A 19,566-nucleotide genomic window follows, 5' to 3' on the forward strand; every position below is an offset into this window, starting at 1 on the left:
CTGAGCATCTAGAACAGCACAAAAACAACAGAATAAGGCTACCTGCATTGAAGCTTGTTCCAAAGAAACAGCTAGCACAAGCATTAAAAGATGCAAATACTGCAATAGCAAGTATAAGCACCAATTCACTGCAAGAAACAAACCAACTAATGTACAGCACAGCTGCAGTTATAACAGAATACCTGGGATGCAAAATCAACAAAAAAGAAAAACAAACAAACAGTGCACCACAAAAATGGAAGGTTAGACTAGAAAATAAAATCAGCAAGTTAAGATCACATGCAAGCAAGCTAGAACAGATGAAAGAAAAGAAGCTGAAGAACAAGAAGACCAAAGAATACCTAATCAAGAAATACCACTTAGAAACAAGGAAGATCAAGGAAGCACTGGAAATAATAAAGCAACAAATAACAGCTATAGCCAGGAAAATCAGTAGATATGAAGCTCGAATTGCAAACTATAGGCAGAACCTCCAATTTCAATCCAATCAGAAATGTTTCTACCAATCCATCAATGGAGAAACTGCAAGGAATCAGTCAGTACCTGACAAGGAAGAAACAGTGCAGTTCTGGAAGCAGATATGGGATAACCCAAAGAAATACAACAAGGATGCGGCTTGGTTAAAAGAGGTGGATGCAAATAAAACAGAAGTTGAAATGAAAGAACTAGTAATAACAACAAAAATGGTAGAAAAAAGAGCAAAGAAAATCAAAAATTGGTCAGCACCAGGTGAAGATGAACTGCATGGGTTTTGGTTGAGACATCTAACTGTTATACACCCACTCATTGCCAAACAGTTCAACAATATACTACAAGGAGGAGAAATTGAAAAGTGGCTAACAACTGGGAAAACCTACCTAATAATGAAAAATCCAGCAAAAGGGGCAACACCAGGTAACTACAGGCCAATTACCTGCTTACCAACAACTTTCAAATTACTAACTGGTGTGGTAGCTGATGCAGTACAACAGCATCTAGTTGAAAACAATCTCTTTCCACCTGAGCAGAAAGGAAACCGCCCCAATAGCAGAGGAACAAAAGATCAACTTCTAATAGACAAAATGATCTTGGAAAACTGCAAGAGAAGGAAGACCAACCTGAATGTGGCATGGATTGACTACAAAAAGGCATTTGACTCTCTGCCACATGATTGGATAATCAAGTGCCTAGAAATAACAGGAGTCAGTAGAAACATCAGAAAATTTGTGCAAAGATCGATGGCACAATGGAAGACACAGTTGCAGATCAATGGTGAGAGGCTGGGAGAGGTTAATATCAAGAGAGGAATATTTCAAGGAGATTCATTATCACCATTACTATTTGTTATTGCACTGTTTCCTCTGTCAACAATACTGAATAACTCAGGACATGGCTATCAAACATCAAAAACATCTGCCAGACTATCCCACCTCCTTTATATGGATGATCTGAAGCTGTATGGGAAAACATCATCTGAAATAGAATCGCCGCTCAACACTGTCCGTATATATAGCCAAGATATTGTAATGGAGTTTGGCTTGGACAAATGTGCCACACATACTATCAAACAAGGAAAAACAATGAAAACTGAAGGAATCAAGATGCCCCACGAAAATAACATTAAGAGTCTGGATGAGGAAGAGTACTACAAATACTTGGGTATCTTCAAGCTGACAACATCAAGCACACTGAAGTCAAGAAAAAGATTAGAGGTGAATACATCAAGAGAGTGAAGAAGATCTTAAAGTCCAAACTCAATGGAGGAAATACCATAAAGGCAATCAACACCTGGGCAATCCCAGTCATTAGGTACACAGCTGGAATAGTGGACTGGACTCAAGCAGAACTAAAAGCAATGGATAGGCAGACCAGAAAAATAATGACAATGAATCATGCCCTTCATCCACGCAGTGACATTGATAGACTTTATCTACCAAGGCAAATAGGTGGGCGTGGAATGCTACAAGTACATCAGATGGTTGAAGAAGAAAAAATGGCTTTGGAAGAATATCTGAAGAACAATGATGAAGATGCACTGAAATTAGTATATCAGGAAGGCTTACTAACTACTGGAGAGACCAAACTGGCCTACAAGAAAGACCAAATGAAGAACAGAATAGAGGCATGGGAAGACAAAGCACTACATGGCCAATACATGAAAAAAATAGCTGGGAAAGCAGATAATAATAAAACCTGGCAATGGCTAAGAGCAGGAAAATTGAAGAAAGAGACCGAGGGACTAATTCTGGCTGCACAAGACCAAGCCTTAAGGACAAATGCATACAAAGTCAAAATTGAGAAGACAGCAACAAACAATAAGTGCCGCCTATGCAAAGAAGCTGAAGAAACAGTGGACCACTTGGTAAGCTGTTGCAAGAAGATTGCACAAACTGATTACAAGCAGTATTGGCTATTCCTGCCAGCTTGGTGTTGTCTGCAAATTTGATGAGTTCCCCATCTATCCCCTTGTTCAAATCGTTGATGAAGATGTTGAAGAGCACTGGGCCCAGAACAGAGCCCTGGGGCACCCCACTACACACTTCCATCCATGTAGATGCGGTTCCATTGAGGACCACATGCTGAGTACGGCCGGTCAGCCAGCTACAGATCAATCTGGTGGTGATTCTGTCTACCCCCACAATTTTCTATCTTTCAAGTAGTAGGTTGTGATCTATTGTATCAAATGCCATACTGAAATCAAAGTAAATTATATCACTGTGTTCCTCTGATCCACTAATTTTGTCACTTGGTCAAAGAATGCAATAAGATTCATCTGGCATGATCTGTTTTTGACAAATCCATATTGGCTTTTAGTAATGACTTATTTATTTATTTATTTATTTATTTAATTTTATTTATATGCCGCCCAATCCCAAAGGACTCAGGGCGGTGTACAAAATTAAAACAATCATCTAACAATAAAACAATAAAATAATACAATCATACCGCGAGTCCGATCATATCCCGCCCCCCCGGGGACATCAGCCCCAGGCCTGTCGGAACAGGAGAGTTTTAACGGCTTTCTTAAAGGCCGGCAGGGTGGGAATAGTTCGAACCTCGGGGGGAAGTTGATTCCACCAGGTCGGAGCCACCACAGAAAAGGCCCTTCTCCGAGGGCCCGCCAGCCGACATTGTCTGGCCGATGGGACCTGAAGGAGGCCCAATCTATGGGACCTCACCGGTCTCTGGGAACTGTGCAGCAGTATGCGGTCCTGTAAGTAACCTGGCCCTATGCCATGAAGGGCTTTAAAGGTGATAACCAACACCTTGAATTGCGTCCGGAGACCCACAGGAAGCCAGTGCAGCTCGAGGAGGATAGGTGACACGTGGGCGTACCTTGGCGCGCCCACAATCGCTCTCGCTGCTGCATTCTGAACCAACTGCAGCCTTCGAATGCTCTTCAAGGGTAGCCCCATGTAGAGCATGTTACAGTAATCCAGTCTTGAGGTGGCAAGGGCATGAGTGACTGTGAGTAAAGCCTCTCGGTCCAAATAAGGCCGCAACTGGTGCACCAGGCGAACCTGGGCAAAGGTCCCCCTGGCCACAGCCGATAGATGTTGTTCCAAATTTAGCTGTGAGTCCAGGAGGACACCCAAGTTGCGTGCCTGCACTGAGGGAGGTAAATTTGCCTGCCCCAGGACTAATGATGGACCATCCAGTTGACCTTTGGGAGGCAAGACCCAGAGCCACTTGGTCTTGTCAGGGTTGAGTCTAAGCCTGTTCACTCCCATCCAGACCCTCACATCTTCCAGACACTGGCACATCACGTCGACTGCTTCACTGAAAGGACACGGGGTGGAGATATATAATTGGGTATCATCCGCGTACTGATGATACCTCACCCCGTGTCGCCGAATGATCTCACCCAGCGGTTTCATGTAGATGTTAAAAAGGAGGGGGGATAGGACCGAGCCCTGAGGCACCCCATGATCGAGGCGACTTTGTTTGCCTGTAGGTGTTCACTGATTCGTTGTTTGATTATCTTTTCCAGAATCTTCCCAGGTATTGAGGTTGGGCTGATAGGTCTGTAATTTCCTGGGTCCATTTTTTTTTCCTTTTTTGAAGATAGGAACTACATCAGCTCTTTTCCAGTCCTCTGGTAGTTCCCCAATGCTCCAGAATCTTTGAAAAATATAGTTCAGTGGTTCTGAGATCACATCTGCCAGTTCCTTGAGAGCCTTGGGGTGTAATACATCTGTTCCTGGCGATTTGAACTCGTCTAGGCTGAACAGGTGCTCACTTACCATTTTCTTGCCTATCTTAACTTGCATTTCTATTCTGTTTTTTATGGCACTATTAGCTTCAATTCACAATCCACGCATTCAATAGAACCAGCTGTAAGATGCTGAAGATCTGGTTTTTCCTTCAGACACTGGAACCAGAAGACTATTTGATCCTGTCTTCAGGGTCCTTATGTGTATAGTTATGTGAACCACCATGATGTAATTTTGATTTTTCGGGCTTTTGTTGGGGGAATTGTTGCTATTTCTGGATGTTAGCCTCTCAGATTTGAATGTTGAATAGAGCCACATAAATCAAGTAAGTAAATTGGATTTGACTTTCAAACTTACAAAATGTATTATCTGCAGGACTGGAAGCCTTCCTGCTATTTATAACATGATAACCGTATCCCACATTTTACCTCCTAAATACTCTGGTTATGTGAATAATTTGGAAAGCAAGAGGCAGAGGTTCTATCCAAATCTATAATGGGTATTATATCTGAATTTCTGAAGATGAATTTCCAACAAAATGTCTGTATCCCATGTTTAAAGCAAAATTGGTCTGCATGAAGGAATTTATTGATGGTTTGCAAAAGGGCTTTACCAACATAACCTGCATACTGCTGGAAAAGTGTGCCTTTCCTCTGCCTTTCTCAATTATCTGAGTCACCATATGTCTTCAGAAAGAATCCAGATGGAGCTTACTATTTTTATTTTTTTTTAAATGGTGAAATTAAAAAAATGTACATCACCAACAAGGAAAAAGATAAATAGTAATTATAGAATGAAAACTCTCTCTCTCTCTCTCTCTCTCTCTCTCTCTCTCTCTCTCTCTCACACACACACACACACACACACACACACACATGTACATATGTATTCTAGCGATTAAAATAATCTAAATATGACAAGAAAGAAAAAAACTATAATTAGCAGGAAAAAGTCCATATAATGATTATGTAAAGTGGACTTAATCATCAGGCTTGTTAAATTCAGGCTATATATAGCAACATATTTCTATCTTTCTACTGTATTTATTTGATGTATATGACTACCCATTTTATCTCGACAGTAAATCATCCTTTCACTAGAATATCTTTTTAAAAATCTTATTTCCCTATTTTATAAAAAAATGAATCTTTGAATAATGATGTATTTAAATACTATTTTGTAAAGAGAATGACTTTTTCTTATGTTAAATGATACACTAATTGATGTATTATACAACATAACTGGATAGCGCTGTAGGATCTATATTATATTCATTTGATGCATAATCCAGTGGGGATAAGCTGAAAATTGAAGAAAAAAGTATATTGTCATTATGTTAAAGGTGTTAAAAGTTCTCATTTTCCAACAAATTAAACTCAAGCATATAAGCTTGTGACATTTTCTATATATAGAAATTAAATTTAGCTGAAACAGTATTACAATCTAACAAAGCATTTAAAATGTGATTAAAAATTCCAGCCATAATTATCTGGTCCATAGCTAAACTGAAAAGATATGCAAAACATTCATGTAAAACATCTTAGTAGGGCTATAATTAATACTTGCAAGATACTTATTAAAATACTTGCACCCTAGTATTAAAGTGTCCTTCTGAGTGACTTAGATTTTGTTCCATTACAGATTTTCCACTCGTATATCTTGGCTTCAAGATAAAAGATATTTCTCCTGAAGAAAGATATGAATTTCTTATCCCCAATTTCTTATCCCCGCCCCTCAGAAAAACCTCTTTTCAGATTTTAAATTGTCAATTTAGTAAGCATGTATCTCCTCTTGGAAAGACATTTTTTCCTTGAAACAACTAAGGATGACATAAGTGGGGGGGAAAACCCTGCACATAGATTTCCTTTCTTCAGATATGTATGATTGGGCTTCTCTACATGTGAAACCAGCTAATATTTTGCTTAACACATCTGAAAAAAATACAGTAGTATTTGCTATCCTATTTATATTTTCAATCATCCTATTTGCATCAGAAAAGGTTAAATGTACACATGATAATATGGATTCTAACACAAAGTGCTGAACTGGATAATATTTGACCCTAAAGTAGCAGCTCCCAACCTTTTCTATACCCCGCACCCCTAGAACGTTTCTGATATATTCTCGCACCCCTTACAAAAGTTCAAAATAATGGCAACGAATTATGCATATACACTATACTTTTGAAAACCCAAGTTTTGACACCTCCTGGAATATCATCTCGCATTCCAGGGGATGTGAGCACCACCAGGTGGGAACCCCTGCCCTAAAGGGAACTCTTTGCCTGTTGCATGTAGAAATGCCAGTGCCTAAAATGCAGGAAAGCAGTTTCACAACAAGAGACATATAAATGCAATGTCTGAACTGCTTCACATTTTGCCAAATGCCAATTAGATTGAGAGATATATTCATGGCAATTTAAAAATGTAACATTAAGGCAACTCTTATGATTTTATGGCAGGGAATACACAATAAATTATTCAATGCCATTTCAGATGAAAGTCAATGAGGCAGGGATACCTCTGCTTCATTGCGAATGGGAGTTCTGCAGCTATGGCATCATCAAGAAGACTACACTACACTTGAAATGTCCTCTAGAAATGCCTATACCCTGCCATTGATTTATGGCAAAAATGGACCTTAGAAATATGATTGACTAAAATAAATGTCAAGTGATTTTAGTGCTTTGTTCTGCACCAGATGTTATTATACAATATTTTCATTTGCCAGCCTGAACCTCCCAGGCAATTTCATTGACCTAGACTGAGAAGACATCCTGTTGGAAGGCTAAAAAGAAGAGGTGTTTAATAGTCATATTTGGTTTGCCTTGGGATCTTTCATCTGTCAGAACTGTCCTCCCTTGCATTATAAGAACAGTAGGAAGTGGCAACTAATTTTCCACTAATTGTAAACTTGCAATTCAAAAAGGAAAAACTATGGCAAATCTCTCATCTAACTAAACTCAATGTCTAGAACAGGTGAAGCATTAGGCATGAAAATCAGCTGGGTGACCTTGGACCAATCACTCCCTCTCAGCCCAACTCACCTCACAGGGTTGTTATGATGGGGAAAATAGGAGGAGGTATTTTCAACTACCTTGAGTTATTTATAAAAATAATAAAGGCGGTACAGGATAAATAAATAAAATAAAAAATATTTAATTAACAGTCTAATTCAATGGTGGTCATATCACACAGACACAATTTTATGATGCCTCAGCATCATAAAGCAATTATGAGTAGGCAGTTGTTTTAAGAGGCAGAAGCCCATGATTTGATGGGAAAGCAGCAGAGTCCCTTTTTCACTTTTCCTTCCTTTGAAGACCAGAGCTGTATACGCCAGACTGTCTTGTGCTTAATTTGTTATCTTAGAAGAAATTGGAAGATCTTTCAATTATCATCAATGCTGAAGAATGGCAGACAGGGAAATTCATGTTAGGGAAAGTACAATTAGATTTGTTTTCCCCATGTAAATTATGCTTTATTATCCCTAATCTCAATTCATGATGTATGATCCTTTAAATGCTGTTGGACTTTAAATCCTATAGATCACAGCCACCATGGTTAAAATTAAGGTAATAAGAATTGTAGTTCATCAGCACTTGAAAGAATTCAGATAAATTTGATCATTTCCTACCTATGAAAATACATCTCATTTCTTTATAAAAAGCTATGCTTTGCAAAAATAATAATGTTTATGTGTATTATTATGTATGGAATTTTCATTTCCCTGAACAGGATTGTTTTTGTTCCAGAAGTATTGGCCATAATATTATGGCCTAAACTGTTCAATGTTTGTTTTAATGTGCATTTTAAAACGTGAAAAGCTTGTGTGTGTGTTGCTGATAATAGCCATTCCAAATGAATATGAAACAATTCCACTAGAAGCTCAACTTCCAGAAACAGAAAAACATTATTTCATGCCAAACCTTTCTTTAATTCTGTTAAATTGTGGGAGTCAAATATACTGAATGTTTTCATGATAGTTTATATGGATTTTTAAATAAGGAGTCATGGAAATTTATACCTCATGTACATTTCCTTCCCATCCCATGGAATTATTTTGGTTATCATGTGCTTCACCGAGAACCTCTGTAAGCAGAGTGTGTCTGAGCAAAGGCTGGCAAAATGGAAAATTTCATTTCCAAAAATGGCCTTGTAATAAATAATGCTGGAAGAGACAATTTGCATAGCCTAGTTAAAAATTATTATTTCAATGCAGGAAAGCTACCATTGGATTCTAGATTAAATGTGTTATGGTATGAGGAGATGGTATTCATTTCATGTTTACTTTTTGTGTTAAAAGTAAACAGTCTAACTTGGTGGAGAACTTGTGGTCTTACCTGTCCTGAAATACATCTCCAGGAGCCTTAGGAGATCTAAATTAGAGAGCATCATGTCCTTACTCCAGTGGTGGGATTCAGCCAGTGTGCACCACTTTGGCAGAAGCGGTAGCTAATTTTTTGTTGCCCAAGTCCAGAATGGACTTCTGGAAATGGCATCCACACAGAGAACCGGTTGTTCACATATTTGAATCTCACCACTGCCTTACTCCCGGTTGAACATTATGCTAACAAATGGTAAACTAAAACTGAAAATATGTTAAGCCCCATTCCAATTTCAGGTTTTGAATTAGTTGCTTAAAAAAAAATAGAAAAAATAAGTGAAAAAAGAAAGAAAAAAACTGATAGAAAGGTATAATTGGAAAAAGAAGTTGTAAAAGTTGCTCAGATAACCATAAAAACCAAAATACATAATTTTGCATTTAATAAAAAGGAAAAACATTTTAAGATTATTTTGAATCTCTGTGCTGAATGCCAGTATTTCCTTTATTTTATTATTTAAAGATAAATCTCCTAAAAGGAGAGACAAAGATATAGAAAGAGAGGAAAAAATTATTAAAACTTTATTGGTAAGTGTTTACTTTCTAACTTTACCCTCATTGTACTCCAATTGATATACAATATTTATGATTACTTAACATTTTCATATATTTTTGATTTTAGTTCTTTGACCAGTTAATTTTTCACTTAAAAACCATATGTTAGATGATTAAACTTACCTCGCTGCATGGTTTATATCTATATCTGCATATTATATAATTGTATATGTACTGTATATGTATATGTACATAGCATGCAGCAAGGTAAATACACACGCATATAAAATTCCAATTATATATGGAACTCATTCTTGCTTGAATTTGTCAGACTTATGAATACATGTTGCAATTTTTCCAATGCTGCATATTCTTCAATTTTAAGTTCTGGGTCTGATATAATATTGTTAATAACAATTGCTTTTCCAAACTTGTGCTTGTTACACTGAACATACAGTATACCTTGGATCATTTTTGTGGATATGTTTTGGAATTTTTCCAAAATAAAAAAGTGCTTTTAATTCAAAATTGATTTCAATTTTTTCTCAATTGTGTATTTCTTTCCAGTATTTTTGAGAATTTTTTTTACATGCCCATGTGGTAAAATGTTCCTTCTGCATTTCCAGCATTTGCTACTATATGATTTGTCTATCTAGGCAATTATTGAAGGAGTTGAATACCATCTATAAAGCATTTTATACCTATTTTAAAATCATTTAAGCTGTCACTTAAGATAATTTTGTAAATTTGTTCCATAGTTCTTCCCATGTATTGTGACTGTTTTATCATGCAATGTTTGATTTGTTATGTATCCATATCATATCTAAATAACAATTTATATATACACCTTAATAGGTGATCTTGATTCTATAAGAGGATTTCACATTTGGTCATTTTTCTTTTAAGACCTAACTTGGCTTTGAGGTCAGCTTTTATTCTTCCAACTATTTCTGGCCTTCACCAAGTAATTCTTGCTGTGATTTAAGTCAGTTCATGGAATCTGAATTGCACATATTTCCATATGTAATTGTATTTCTCTTATAATGATTAACTATAACATAAACATGTTTAAAGGAGAGCTTAGCAGTGATATTTCTGGACTTATTGTTTTTCTTCTAAATTTCCATAATTTTACTAAATATTGTCTTATAGTACATCCTATTATAAATTTGTCCTCTTTTACGTCCCTCTACTATAAATTTTGGTGAAGTCCATCAGTTAACTAGCACCTTCTAATTTTGTTTGCAGTTTTGCAATTAATGATTTTAAAATAGGTTGTTATAGAAAATAGAGATTTACATAGCTTGTCTTCCAGATATATTATCATTATAGGTGAGAAATCTGGAGTTCGAAGTCCTGCGACATTTGGAAGGCAAAGGATATCAAAAAGGCTATAGTAGAAATTATAAGGCTTATTGCATTGTGTTTTAATTACCAGTGGAATTGAATGTGACAAATATTTCTTCTGTTCTAAAACGAGGGAATAATTCTTACTGCCTTTCAGTACAGATTTCAGCTTCAGAAGAAGGACTGTTGTGCAGGAGGGAAGAATTTCATTTCATTTAATCTGTTTCTCTTAATTAATGCAGTTTCCTTCCTTCCTTCCTTCCTTCCTTCTTCCCCTCCCCCTTCTTTTACATGAGGAAAATATGAAAAACATATTCTCTGATCATGCATTGATAGTGCTCTAATCATACAACCATATGTGCATATCTAAAAGCTATGGAAAACCATCACAAAATAAAGAATTAGCAATCTTGTAGATGCCATGGCATATGTGAACCTCTAAGACAGGGGTGTCAAACTGCTGGCCCGCGGGCCGGATGCGTCATGCCAAAACTGTACCCATCTCAACTCTGGCAATAGTGTCAAACGTCACGTTGTGAGTTTGACACCCCTGCTCTAAGATGACATCTGCAGGACAAATATAAATTCTTTTTAAAATGAAATATTTAAATGCATGTAGAATTGATGTTTCTATCTGAATTCTAGACAAGAATTCCAAAACTTAAGAGATTTGGCAATATCCCAATATTTTGGTTACTTTATTTTTTAAAATAATATTTTAATTTTGGCATCTATGTCAACTGCTGTAGTGAGACTCCAGAGCACAGAGGAGGAAATATTAGTCTAACCAAAATTATTCTGTGTTGTTCCAGCTTTCCAGAAGTCTCACTTTTGTATGATGAGAATAGTGCTAGGGCAATGAAACATTCTAAATTCAAAAGATTTTACAGAGACATGAATTAATTGATTTATTATTCTTAGTATCTGCAGAAGAGATGAACTCAGGAAAATCATGAATCTTTGTAAAAATATAAATACTTGGATGGTTCTAGGATAAGGAGGTTTTTTTCAACCCACAATGAATTGCCACCAACAGCTCTGAAAAAAGACAACAGGATAGCACTCACTTTTGTGAAGACAACCGCTGGGTTGAATAGAAATTTCACTGCTTTTAAGGATAATTACAGGCATGAGGATTCTAATTTTGTGTCCATAGTATTGTTATTTGCTATGTCCCCAAATTTATTTAGAGTGACAGATGTGTACATTATTTTCAGAAGGCGTCTTAAGCAAAATGTATCAATAGCATTTCTTGATTTCTTAGACATTCAAATTTGCTTTCTAACAGATAAAAGTAGAATAAGTAGACCCAAACTTAGATGTTAAAGAATAAAACGAAAGGCTTGTGTTTCAATCTAGTTAAGTGAATTTCTCAATTATTATTTATAGTGTTGGATCAGCACAATAATCCAAGGGTATAGTACAGTAACATAAATATTATTGGTATACATTCTCTTTCACATCCTATGTATATACTGTGGTAGTCTGGGGCAAAGAGACTTTGCACTGTTCATTTAACATCAACAATTTCTAACGTCCAACAGAGGAATTTGGAATCTGATTGGCTATATTAATTCTGTCATATTCACTTTTGGTATGTTGTTTCTCTAAGTATCTCAACAGTCCGGAATCAATCTGGCAGGGACTATGTTCCATGTGTAGGTGGTTTCCAGACATTCCTTCCTGATTTAGTTTCGCTTGGATTTTTTTTAACCTTCATAACACCTCTTCAATTACAGTAATGCAGAACACTAATAATAAAAGTAATAACACCAAGATCTGGCCCCTATGATATTGACATTCTTATCTAGTTTTGATCATCAGTTTATCAGAATGAAAACTCATTATGTACTTTCCATACCTAAAGGAATGCACAGTGTATGCAACATACTATAAATAACAACCACAACATACTATAAATAACAACAGCAACAAACATCAGCAAAAGGTAGGAAGTCAAATTCCTTTATCCTTGGGAAAAATAAAAGAACCAAAGACTGCAAGACAGAAACTGAAATAAGAATGAGCTTCAGTTTAATATACAGTACAAATTAGACACCCAGGGTTAAAAAGCTTCAAGATGTTAAAAGGCCTGGCTGAAGAAAAAGATCTTTTCCTGGCACTGAAAAAGTAATTGCAGGTGTCTGGCGAGATCTTTGGGTGTGCCAGATGATTCTAGGCTGGCTTACATGCTTTTTAATATCTTCTGTGTACAATAGAAATCTCTGCAGGAAATTATCAGGAAATGGGGCATGAAGTGTCATTATTTACATGGATAATATTCAGCTCTTCCTACTCTATTGTTTCCAAGCAGGTAATAGACATGTTAGAGTACTTGGAAGTAATTTTGGGATAGATAAAGCTGAGCAATTGGTCCTGATAAAATGGAGGTATTGTGAAAGGAATACAATTTAAATGATTAACAATAACAGGAATAAGGAGGGCATGGGAAATAGGATTGTATTCCATTTGAAAGACCAGGTAGGAAACTGAAACATCTAAAGTGTGGTGACAAAGACTCTGTTTTTCTCCATAAATTCTCAGGCTGGCCATACTGTAAAGCCAGTATGGACATTCCCACTGGTTTATTAATGAAAATAGGTTGGTGGGGATGAGAGGTAGGGCTTTCTAACTAGGGGGCCTATTGCTGGTGAATGCCCTGGCAGTCAGGGTTTGTTTTGTAAATAACCTTTGTTTTGTAAATAAAAAAGTTGTGTATAAGTGTCTGTATATGTATTTTGTTTCATAAGATGAGTTTTATAGACATTTACTTGGTCTAAGTATAAATTGATGCCTTTGAGTAATATTTCTGTTGTGTTCAAAGACAGCCCTTTGTCTTGGGTTAGAAATATCTAGAAATACATTTCAGATGATTACCTCAAATTCCAATATGTCATTATTAGAAACAGCAAAAGGCCTTGATTGATAGTATGTCAAAAGGAGTCTTTGTGAAGGGCTCCTCTGAACCTGCTGCTCCAACTTTCTGTCCCTCAAAGGCTTTGAGTGTTTTTTGAGAATTTCCCCAAGTTGTTTGAGCTTGTAAATAAGCATGGAAACACTTCCAGGATTGCCAATGGAGCAAAAATAGTTTTGCATGGCCCTAATCAATGCATTACTCTTATAGTAAGTATTAGGGATAAACTTCATATTTAAAATATGAGTGTTCTGCCATGATATTCTTCTATCCATTCCTAAAATTGATTTTTCAAAAATATTATGCAATGTTTTAGTGAGCTATTTCTCTGCCTCTCCCATTTTTTTCATTTAAATATTCTTGTTTAAGTTTAAGTTTGTAACATGATGCATCACTTTTTTTTCTTAGCTAAAGAATGGCAAATTTTGCCTACCAGGGACTTGATCTCATGACCATTTGGAATTAGGATTTCTGATAGCCCTTACAAGTTAGAAGTTGTTAAGAGTCCAACTATGTTACAATGAACTGAATTCTTCCTTCTCCTGTATTAATTGATTTTTTTTGTCCTTGCCAAATCAATATATTGTGAGATATCAAACTTGAAAAATAGCAGATAATTCATTTTCTGGAAAGTCTGGTTAGAATGTAGACTTTGATTTTATGATGATGATTGGAAAAGTGCCATCTTCGCACCCTTTGGACATATTGGAAATTCCCTTCAGTACTACCGAATTTAGTAAAATAGTCTTGTAATAATTATTCATAAAATTGTCCTATAATTGTTATTCATAAAATGTTGTTAGAATATAATAAATGAGATGTCCAAGGGCATCAGAAAACATGAAACAAGGAACTGAAATGCACACTGGTAACTGTAGCGTTAAAATGTAATTAATCCAACAATGTGTTGTATCTCTGGGTGCTTATGTATCTTTTTTGGAAGTGGTGGTCAGGTGCAGAATTTTTGGGAGATGTGCTCATAATGCAACATGGCTTCATATGCTCTGGATTTGAGCTATAGTGTCTCCCAGGGGGACAAAAATTATTTTGCTCTGGAAAACTCTCTGGTTTTTATAAATATCCATTTTCCCTGAGTTATAGAACAATAGTTTTGAAAATTAATAGCTTGACAATGGAAAGATGTGGTGTATTGTTTTATGACTGACAGAAAAAGAAAGTTATTACAACCTTGGAAGGATACTCCTTCTTGTCAATGATAAATAGTCTGTAAAATCTATGTCTCTTCATATTTGAAAAATCTTTTTATCACTGGAATTCTATATTAGGAGACCACTTAGAAATCTGAACTGTAAATGCTAGCTTATATACTTCAGTTTATATTCACGTTTTTTTTCCTATTGCTAAGTAACCTGATTAAAATATTTACTGTAGAATATAACTGCAGAGTATGGAGGTAACATTGAAGAAGAAATGCAGGAACTATTAAGTAAACATCAGCTTAGCCCTGGAAAAGGAGAGGGGGTGAAAAAGAAACTCAAGATATGCCCACCTTGATTTTGTTTGATGGAAGCAAGAGGAGAGGGAAGTTCTGGCACGCTTTCACCAATCTGTTTAACACCCTAGAATGGTGTTGTTTTTTTTTTAAATCTTTTTTGCTCTCAGGATCCCTTCCCACTTTTCAAAATTACTAGACAATCCATGATTCATTGGGTCATTCTTTTTTCCACATATAATATAGACTTATGCTATCTCTATCTGTCTGTCTGCCTATCTTTAAATATGCTTTCACAGTGCTTGCAATATGCTTTTTATGCTGATGTATCACATTTTGATGTAGCTTCTGGGAATAATAGTGGGTTAATACTGGATCAACAATAGGGAAGGGTCGAAACAGGCAAGATGACAGATACAGCATCATAATCCAACATCCACCCTTTGGAGGAGGTGTTCAGTCTGCTGTCTTGCCTGTTTTGACCCTTGTCCTCATGGATTTTGTGGCACTGAATGCATCCTGCCCTCACAAGATTTTTTTTTCTGCCTCTGTCGTAGGAAGTAAAAGAATCTCTAGAACAGAATAAGATTATGTAGGGGCAACACTTTTTCTTTAGGAAAGTGTCTAATTTGGAATTGTTACTTTCTCCTTGCATGGTCACTGAACAGATAAGACACTTTCCCTTCCCATCTCTGACAGTTCTGTAAGGAATCTACAGCCTTCCCTTTCAATTTGCTTCCCTTTAATCCATCCCTCGATCTTCACAAACAGCTAACTAAAGACAAGGCAAACAATCTCAAATAAGCACTATGTTTACCAAGGAGGACCTTTCAAAACATTTTCTCTTGGGGGTGAAATTCCTGCAGATTACAGAATGCATTCCAGTAGGAATAGCATAAGGAATGTGGAAAGCATGTGTGAAACATTTTCAGAGATGAACTCCACCAGGTGTGTGAACGCCTACTGTTTCCAAAATACAGAGCTGACCTTGAAGGCTGATCATTTCTGGTCAAGAAAGATGTCCAATGAATGATGTAAGTATCTCTTTTGGGGAGGATGTTGTTTGGTTCTCCCTCCTATTTTATACTGTGCATCTTTCTTAGTTTTCCCCTGGTTCATGATCTGGATGCTAAATTTGCCTTGGTTCCATCGTGTGTTTTTTTGTTCTTGTTGCAATCTAGTCAATACTGGATTTTGGAAAAAAAGAATACCTGGTAGCTGTCATTTAACTCATCTTGTCTTCCCCACCATATGCTTACTAAGTACAAATTCTTGCGGCATTCAGAAAGTGCTTGTGCACATTATGCATTCTTTTAAAAAGCCTATAAATTTAGTTTTCTCACGGGGGGAGGGGAATAATTTGTATTTATAACATAAAGAATACGGTTAGTATAATTAGGTTTGAAAGAGGATTAGAATGTGACTGAAATAATGACTATGCATATATTCTCTCTTCTTTCCTAGGTAAAGCATTTATTAGTAGTTCTTATTACTCACACACTTTGATTGCAATCCCATTTTAAATGTGAGTATATTTATTCAGATTATGTATAATTCCGTTTTCAACTTAGCTCATCAGTGTCATCTACATCTAAACGATCTCTTCCAATTTTTTTTTTTTTTTTTTTTGCTTCCAACAGCATTTTTGCCTCTGTTTGAATAAGCTCTCTCTCTGGTGAGAAAATTTCAGCACCAAGAATAAATTATATTTGAAGTTTGATTCAGGCTGACTAGCCCAGGTCTATTTCACTTTTATAAAAAAATATAATCTTGGGGAGCAGTTACTCTCCAAGTTAATAATAAACCCAATGTGAAACTCCTCTCCCTCACCTTTCCAAAAATCATTCTACTTGTGGACAACAACATTTTGTTTTCTTAATCACAATGAAATCATGATAAAAAGTTTGCCAGATTGTTGGGGGAGGAGGAGGGGGAAAAGAAGCAACACATTATTATCAGCTATCATTATTGGTCATTGCTTGGCTATGGTCTTTTACAGAAGAAATTAGAATTCTATTTATTAGAGAAAAACATTGAGTTTTTTTCTGAAATGAAAAAAATTTTGTTTGAGGGGCAGGAAGATAAATGCAAATCCAGGTGTCATCAATCTATAATAATACCAAATTCAAAAGATGTGTTAGACTAATCTTTCCTATTTGGAAGAATTATAAGAAAAGCTTAGGGCCCAAGTGGAATTACTGACATTACTTAGGAGCCATGTTGGTGCAGTGGTTAGAATGCAGTATTGCAGGCTAACTCTGCCCATAGTCTGGAGTTCGATCCTGACCAGCTCAAGACTGCCTCCGCCTTCCATCCTTCCAAGGTCAGTAAAATGAAGACTAAGATTGTTGGGGGCAATATGCTGATTCTGTAAACCACTTAGAGAGGGCTTAAAGCACTATGAAGTGGTATATAAGTCTAAGTGCTATTGCTTCTGTAAACACAAAGATATCTGTCAAAAGAGCAACAAGCTACCTTTCTCAGAATGTCTAGTTTAACTTATCTTTGATGGATCATTTCAATGTTCTAAATTTTCCAGTGTGGTCTTACATTATTTCCTAATAAAAGGAGCAAAGTGACTTGCCGCATCATGGCATGGCAATATAATGTCCATTTTATAATCAATATAAATTGAGAAGAAGTGACTTTTGCCTATCTTTCAAATAACATTTTTACATTTTAAAGAGCAGATGGGCCTCACACTCTGCATTAGAATGGGAAATCTGTGGTCCAGAGAGGTCTGTTGGTATAGGGGACCATGACCAAAACCATTGTGCCAAACATAGCTCAAGGTCTGCCTCTTTTGCCCATGTGTTGCCATGCATGAAAAGGACGCAATCTGCAAACATGTGGTGTGTTTTAATCATTTTGACAAGCATGGGATCCTGTCAATCCTTCTGCTGTGATCGTTGAGATGCTGCTCTACTTTTCCTTTAAGGGCTCAAAGGGTCATGTAAAATTACTCTAATTTTGCCCTGGAAGAGACATAGGCTGAAATATGAATTTGACTGTTATACACACTGGTTGTCCAGTTTCCAGCATATATCTTCAGCCATGTTAGTAGGGAGCACCAGGCACTGAATGAGATATCTGGAGCATAAGTTAACTCTGATGTCATGAGTAGTTAGAAATATGTTGGTTTAGATTAGAAACACACTAAATTAATATATAAATAAGTTGGAGGCACTACTCTGCTTCCCGGGAATAATATTCAGCTTGCAATCTGATATCCATTTGACTCTCTGAGTGAACTCCATTAAATTCAGGAAGATTTGCTTCTGATTGTGTTGGAAAGTTCAAACGTATACATACTTGTTCAGAAATAAGATCTTCTGATATTAATCTCAGGCAAGGATTGCAACCGAAATGATTTATATCAGGGAGGAAGCCTGTAAAGCAGAATATAACTTTTTAATGTTATTTCCTTATAAATTGTTCTGTATATTTTAGATGTGAAAATATCATGGCATTAGTATTTTCATTCTCCCAGAAGAAAATGGTGCATGCTACAATTTTTCCTTTTCTCTGATCATGCAATGTGTTTTACACTACCTCTTTGCTTCAGTTTTGTATAGACTTGGGACTTCTGAAGGCTTCCATGTATTCAGCTACCTGGATATCAAACCTGACATTTTTCTTCTTTCTGATTTCTTTCTGACTTCCTAAGAAAGAAAAGAGAACAGGGAGCCTTGTTTTCCATTGTTATAACAACAACAACAACAACAAAAACGGAATTTAAAAATGAGCCAAGGTAATTTCTATTTTATTGTAATTGCAATGTATTATGAATAGCTTTGTTATTTTTCCTGCAGAATGGTTCATATAGGCATCTTAAAGTAATAATAATAATTTTTATTATAAAGCATGTTGGTTACATCTCAAGACAGGCACGAGAGAGGGTAGCCTTTTAAGCAGACTATGTTTATAAGTGGAGGTGTTGGATTCACACTTGAAATGTAGATTTTCTTAACCATCTTCAATGCCAGACAAAATTTTATCTTGAGAAGTACATAATATCACAATAAAATCCAGATAGTTTTAAATGCTTGAAAATCCTCCCTTCTTTGCTACTTGCAATTGCAATGTATTTGGATTAAAGTCCCATTACTACTTTCGTGAAAATCAATTGAAAGACTCCTAATTAGTTAACTACAAGGAGCAAATCAATGTCTTTAAATCTAAACCTATGAAAAGGGCAAATTCTACACATATTTGTGAAAATGTTCAAATACTAGAATCCACTTTCATAATTAAAAGAGAAAGAAAAGAAAACTATTCTTTCCAGAAATCATTTTTACATTTGTTCAGAATATGAAGAAAAAAATCCGTTTAAAAATGCGGTGAGCTGTTGAGACAGCAAATGTTCCCTAGAATAGTGATGGTCATAGGAAAGCAAAAATGGAAATAGCAGTTATTAGAAAGAAGGCATTATGACTGAAACTCTTTGAGATACATGCACAGTGAAGAATGGCTTGACCCATGTGAAAAAAATTTACTTGTATCTAATAGCAAACCTTGTTGGATTAAGGTGGTGGAAGTTATAACTCAATACATCTGGAGCTTATTTGTCTGAGAAAAGCTGAATTAGTATATACAAAACAGTTTCCAAAAAGTTGATGTTGACATTTAAAGAAGCAATTATTTTGAAACTACAGCTGGGGTATTTTCAGTTATTTGGGATAAAGATAACTCTGGGAGATAATCTCAGCAATGCCAACCATGCCTACAACAAGTTTGCAGTCCTTCTGGAGCAAAAACCTTTCAGTGGCCAATTAGAATGC

The 19,566-nt window shown here is 36.1% G+C and overlaps 1 long non-coding RNA gene across 1 annotated transcript in view; it reads right to left on the minus strand.

The window, feature by feature from the left end:
- Positions 1–19,347, minus strand: part of LOC120312519 — a 32,049-nt gene extending 12,702 nt beyond the window's left edge. Inside the window, exons 1-2 of the long non-coding RNA XR_005557911.1 lie at positions 18,338–19,347; positions 18,098–18,174 (exon numbers count right to left, since the gene is read on the minus strand). This is a non-coding gene — a long non-coding RNA (uncharacterized LOC120312519). The remainder of the gene's footprint in view (positions 1–18,097; positions 18,175–18,337) is intronic.
- Between the last annotated feature and the right edge of the window lie 219 nt (positions 19,348–19,566).

This window comes from Crotalus tigris, unplaced genomic scaffold, assembly GCF_016545835.1.
Source record: "Crotalus tigris isolate CLP2741 ecotype Arizona unplaced genomic scaffold, ASM1654583v1 scf7180000018511.580666, whole genome shotgun sequence".
Taxonomy (NCBI): domain Eukaryota; kingdom Metazoa; phylum Chordata; class Lepidosauria; order Squamata; family Viperidae; genus Crotalus; species Crotalus tigris.